Raw genomic sequence first — 5,008 nt, 5'->3', positions numbered from 1 at the left:
CAAATCAATATCTTAAATTTATAATTTATGATTGAACCAATTATCAATAGTTATTTAAAAGTGAAAGAGAGATGAATGACATAAGAGAAGTTACAATGTTGTACTTGGGTTGTAGTCCATTCCATCATCCACTAGCACCCTAAACCCGGTTAACCTGGTGGCTAAATCAATCTGAGTAAGGTAAAAGATTGACAATAGCTAAAAAAAGATCATACCCAATTAACCTGTTGGTCGACCTACGACCTGTGCGATTTAGTAGAGCTTTTTTTTTTAAATGTATTTATTTCTTCTAGCCAAAGACCTTTTTTTTCATACTTTTTAGTTAGTTATTAACCATTTTCAAAGCTTGTTATATAAATACTAGAAGAATATTTTATTTTTTTAATGCGAAATTTGAAATTTTTTAGTATATATACTCTATGTTCACAAGAAAAAAAATATTTTTTTAATGTGGGATTTGAAGTCATTTAGTATATATACTTTATATTCACAAGAAAAAAAGTTATGCTTTTTCAATATAGGATAAAAAAATCTTTTCGGTTTAAATTCTTCAACTTAAAAGATAACATAATATCTTTTTAATATGGGATAAAAAATCTTTTGAAAAAATCTTTTAAACTTCATTATTTACAATATGTATAACCTATATTCATAGGAATTGTTTTTTTTTTTAATTTTTTCTGGTTGATACAGGTTGACCTATGTAAACCAGGACCCGACTTCTTGGTTGGATCAACTCCCATGTTAGGTTTAATAACTATGATAAATATTCATTACACAAACATTAATGAGTGAAAAAACCCCAAGCATAAGCATTAATAGAGGATAAATATCTCTTACACAAATATTAATGCCATGAAAATATAATGGACTATTGGAAAAAAATTTATACACTATCTCTTATACAATATTAATGTTATTAGAAATATGATAAGCTCTTAGAGGATTTGTTGTTGTTGTTGTTGTTGTTGTTGTTGTTGTTGTTGTTGTTGTTGTTGTTGTTGTTGTTGTTGTTGTTGTTGTTGTTGTTGTTGTTGTTGTTGTTGTTGTTGTTGTTGTTGTTGTTGTTGTTGTTGTTGTTGTTGTTGTTGTTGTTGTTGTTGTTGTTGTTGTTGTTGTTGTTGTTGTTGTTGTTGTTGTTGTTGTTGTTGTTGTTGTTGTTGTTGTTGTTGTTGTTGTTGTTGTTGTTGTTGTTGTTGTTGTTGTTGTTGTTGTTGTTGTTGTTGTTGTTGTTGTTGTTGTTGTTGTTGTTGTTGTTGTTGTTGTTGTTGTTGTTGTTGTTGTTGTTGTTGTTGTTGTTGTTGTTGTTGTTGTTGTTGTTGTTGTTGTTGTTGTTGTTGTTGTTGTTGTTGTTGTTGTTGTTGTTGTTGTTGTTGTTGTTGTTGTTGTTGTTGTTGTTGTTGTTGTTGTTGTTGTTGTTGTTGTTGTTGTTGTTGTTGTTGTTGTTGTTGTTGTTGTTGTTGTTGTTGTTGTTGTTGTTGTTGTTGTTGTTGTTGTTGTTGTTGTTGTTGTTGTTGTTGTTGTTGTTGTTGTTGTTGTTGTTGTTGTTGTTGTTGTTGTTGTTGTTGTTGTTGTTGTTGTTGTTGTTGTTGTTGTTGTTGTTGTTGTTGTTGTTGTTGTTGTTGTTGTTGTTGTTGTTGTTGTTGTTGTTGTTGTTGTTGTTGTTGTTGTTGTTGTTGTTGTTGTTGTTGTTGTTGTTGTTGTTGTTGTTGTTGTTGTTGTTGTTGTTGTTGTTGTTGTTGTTGTTGTTGTTGTTGTTGTTGTTGTTGTTGTTGTTGTTGTTGTTGTTGTTGTTGTTGTTGTTGTTGTTGTTGTTGTTGTTGTTGTTGTTGTTGTTGTTGTTGTTGTTGTTGTTGTTGTTGTTGTTGTTGTTGTTGTTGTTGTTGTTGTTGTTGTTGTTGTTGTTGTTGTTGTTGTTGTTGTTGTTGTTGTTGTTGTTGTTGTTGTTGTTGTTGTTGTTGTTGTTGTTGTTGTTGTTGTTGTTGTTGTTGTTGTTGTTGTTGTTGTTGTTGTTGTTGTTGTTGTTGTTGTTGTTGTTGTTGTTGTTGTTGTTGTTGTTGTTGTTGTTGTTGTTGTTGTTGTTGTTGTTGTTGTTGTTGTTGTTGTTGTTGTTGTTGTTGTTGTTGTTGTTGTTGTTGTTGTTGTTGTTGTTGTTGTTGTTGTTGTTGTTGTTGTTGTTGTTGTTGTTGTTGTTGTTGTTGTTGTTGTTGTTGTTGTTGTTGTTGTTGTTGTTGTTGTTGTTGTTGTTGTTGTTGTTGTTGTTGTTGTTGTTGTTGTTGTTGTTGTTGTTGTTGTTGTTGTTGTTGTTGTTGTTGTTGTTGTTGTTGTTGTTGTTGTTGTTGTTGTTGTTGTTGTTGTTGTTGTTGTTGTTGTTGTTGTTGTTGTTGTTGTTGTTGTTGTTGTTGTTGTTGTTGTTGTTGTTGTTGTTGTTGTTGTTGTTGTTGTTGTTGTTGTTGTTGTTGTTGTTGTTGTTGTTGTTGTTGTTGTTGTTGTTGTTGTTGTTGTTGTTGTTGTTGTTGTTGTTGTTGTTGTTGTTGTTGTTGTTGTTGTTGTTGTTGTTGTTGTTGTTGTTGTTGTTGTTGTTGTTGTTGTTGTTGTTGTTGTTGTTGTTGTTGTTGTTGTTGTTGTTGTTGTTGTTGTTGTTGTTGTTGTTGTTGTTGTTGTTGTTGTTGTTGTTGTTGTTGTTGTTGTTGTTGTTGTTGTTGTTGTTGTTGTTGTTGTTGTTGTTGTTGTTGTTGTTGTTGTTGTTGTTGTTGTTGTTGTTGTTGTTGTTGTTGTTGTTGTTGTTGTTGTTGTTGTTGTTGTTGTTGTTGTTGTTGTTGTTGTTGTTGTTGTTGTTGTTGTTGTTGTTGTTGTTGTTGTTGTTGTTGTTGTTGTTGTTGTTGTTGTTGTTGTTGTTGTTGTTGTTGTTGTTGTTGTTGTTGTTGTTGTTGTTGTTGTTGTTGTTGTTGTTGTTGTTGTTGTTGTTGTTGTTGTTGTTGTTGTTGTTGTTGTTGTTGTTGTTGTTGTTGTTGTTGTTGTTGTTGTTGTTGTTGTTGTTGTTGTTGTTGTTGTTGTTGTTGTTGTTGTTGTTGTTGTTGTTGTTGTTGTTGTTGTTGTTGTTGTTGTTGTTGTTGTTGTTGTTGTTGTTGTTGTTGTTGTTGTTGTTGTTGTTGTTGTTGTTGTTGTTGTTGTTGTTGTTGTTGTTGTTGTTGTTGTTGTTGTTGTTGTTGTTGTTGTTGTTGTTGTTGTTGTTGTTGTTGTTGTTGTTGTTGTTGTTGTTGTTGTTGTTGTTGTTGTTGTTGTTGTTGTTGTTGTTGTTGTTGTTGTTGTTGTTGTTGTTGTTGTTGTTGTTGTTGTTGTTGTTGTTGTTGTTGTTGTTGTTGTTGTTGTTGTTGTTGTTGTTGTTGTTGTTGTTGTTGTTGTTGTTGTTGTTGTTGTTGTTGTTGTTGTTGTTGTTGTTGTTGTTGTTGTTGTTGTTGTTGTTGTTGTTGTTGTTGTTGTTGTTGTTGTTGTTGTTGTTGTTGTTGTTGTTGTTGTTGTTGTTGTTGTTGTTGTTGTTGTTGTTGTTGTTGTTGTTGTTGTTGTTGTTGTTGTTGTTGTTGTTGTTGTTGTTGTTGTTGTTGTTGTTGTTGTTGTTGTTGTTGTTGTTGTTGTTGTTGTTGTTGTTGTTGTTGTCATCTATAATTTATACACTTAACCTCCTTGTGGTTCGACCCCGGTCTTGCCGGGTTATTTATTACTTCGACACTCCTGCACTTGGGAGAAGACATCAACCTTTTAGTCGTGTCAAGTATTCCACTAAATATGCATCATTAGCTTCTTCAAACCACCCGATAATTAGCATAACATGTGAAAGTCCTCACAAAGACTTTTTTAGCCACATAAAAGTAACTTATAGTCTTTTCTCTTTCTCAATGGATGACTCAATTACTAGCTTCACAACCTACGCCGCCTAGTACAATGGAGAATTATAGTTCCATGAAAAGGCAAGTCAAAATGACTTATAAGAGAGTATGAGGAATCTTTTAGAAATGGATCTTCCCTAAATAGATCAGCTTGGGCATACGTTTTCTCTTTAATTAGCTATTAAATTTAGGAAGGAATAAGCCTTATATTTAGCTCCATAGTTGGGGTGGTTGGTGTTGGTTAGGTCACTGTAACCTAGAAAGGCTAAGAGGGTTGGAGTATCATCTAACATAACTAAATCGAGATGAGAAGTTGGGTCCCTTAACACTTCTAGATCTAATAAATGTGAATAAGTTCTTCTTCTTTTTTTATCCTTTTAGGCTTCTTAGGTGCAAGCTTGATGTTGCACGATCAAAATTCACTTGTTCCTCCAAAACTTTTTATGCTAGGGTTCAAATACAATAATGGGTCCTTTATATCACACCACACACCATCATTCCCTCAATTTTATTACATAATCAATCTTATTATGTAAAATCTCTAAAAAAAAAAAAATGTTTTTGGTCTAAAGGGATTTTATTATGTAAAATCTCTAAAAAAAAAATGTTTTTGGTCTAAAGGGAAAAAAATATAGAACTAGGTCAATCCATATCCCCTATTATCATATTCTATTAACTAATAGCAGTAATTAAACACTATTATAGATAGTTTTTATCCATGTTGCCTTATGTATTTCTTAAAAAAATACATGGTAGACAATCAATTTTGGTGTAATTATCTTGCATAAATGTTATAATGGAAAAACACACTATATGAAAACAAGTGTAAGGGAACTTGTACCCATATTTGAACATGTAAACTAATACAATTATCTTCACCCCCCTTATTTGAGCCCTTTTAAATTATCTACTTATTCTATTTGCTAAAAAATAGATTATAACTAAATATCCCTTTCCTAATCGAGTACTAATATATATTACTTGTTGCTTTATATTGGTGCTAAGGTAAAAATATTTTAATCGATCCTTATGTCATCTAATAACTTTACTAAGAGCTCTAATCTCTATAAAAATATTTCTTAACTTCAGATCAAGAGCTTCGTATGACCATCTTATTTGGG

Source organism: Populus euphratica, unplaced genomic scaffold, assembly GCF_000495115.2.
Source record: "Populus euphratica unplaced genomic scaffold, PopEup_1.0 scaffold76.1, whole genome shotgun sequence".
Lineage (NCBI taxonomy): Eukaryota > Viridiplantae > Streptophyta > Magnoliopsida > Malpighiales > Salicaceae > Populus > Populus euphratica.
The sequence above is the reverse complement of the archived record's forward strand: the minus strand, read 5'-3'. Positions refer to the sequence as shown.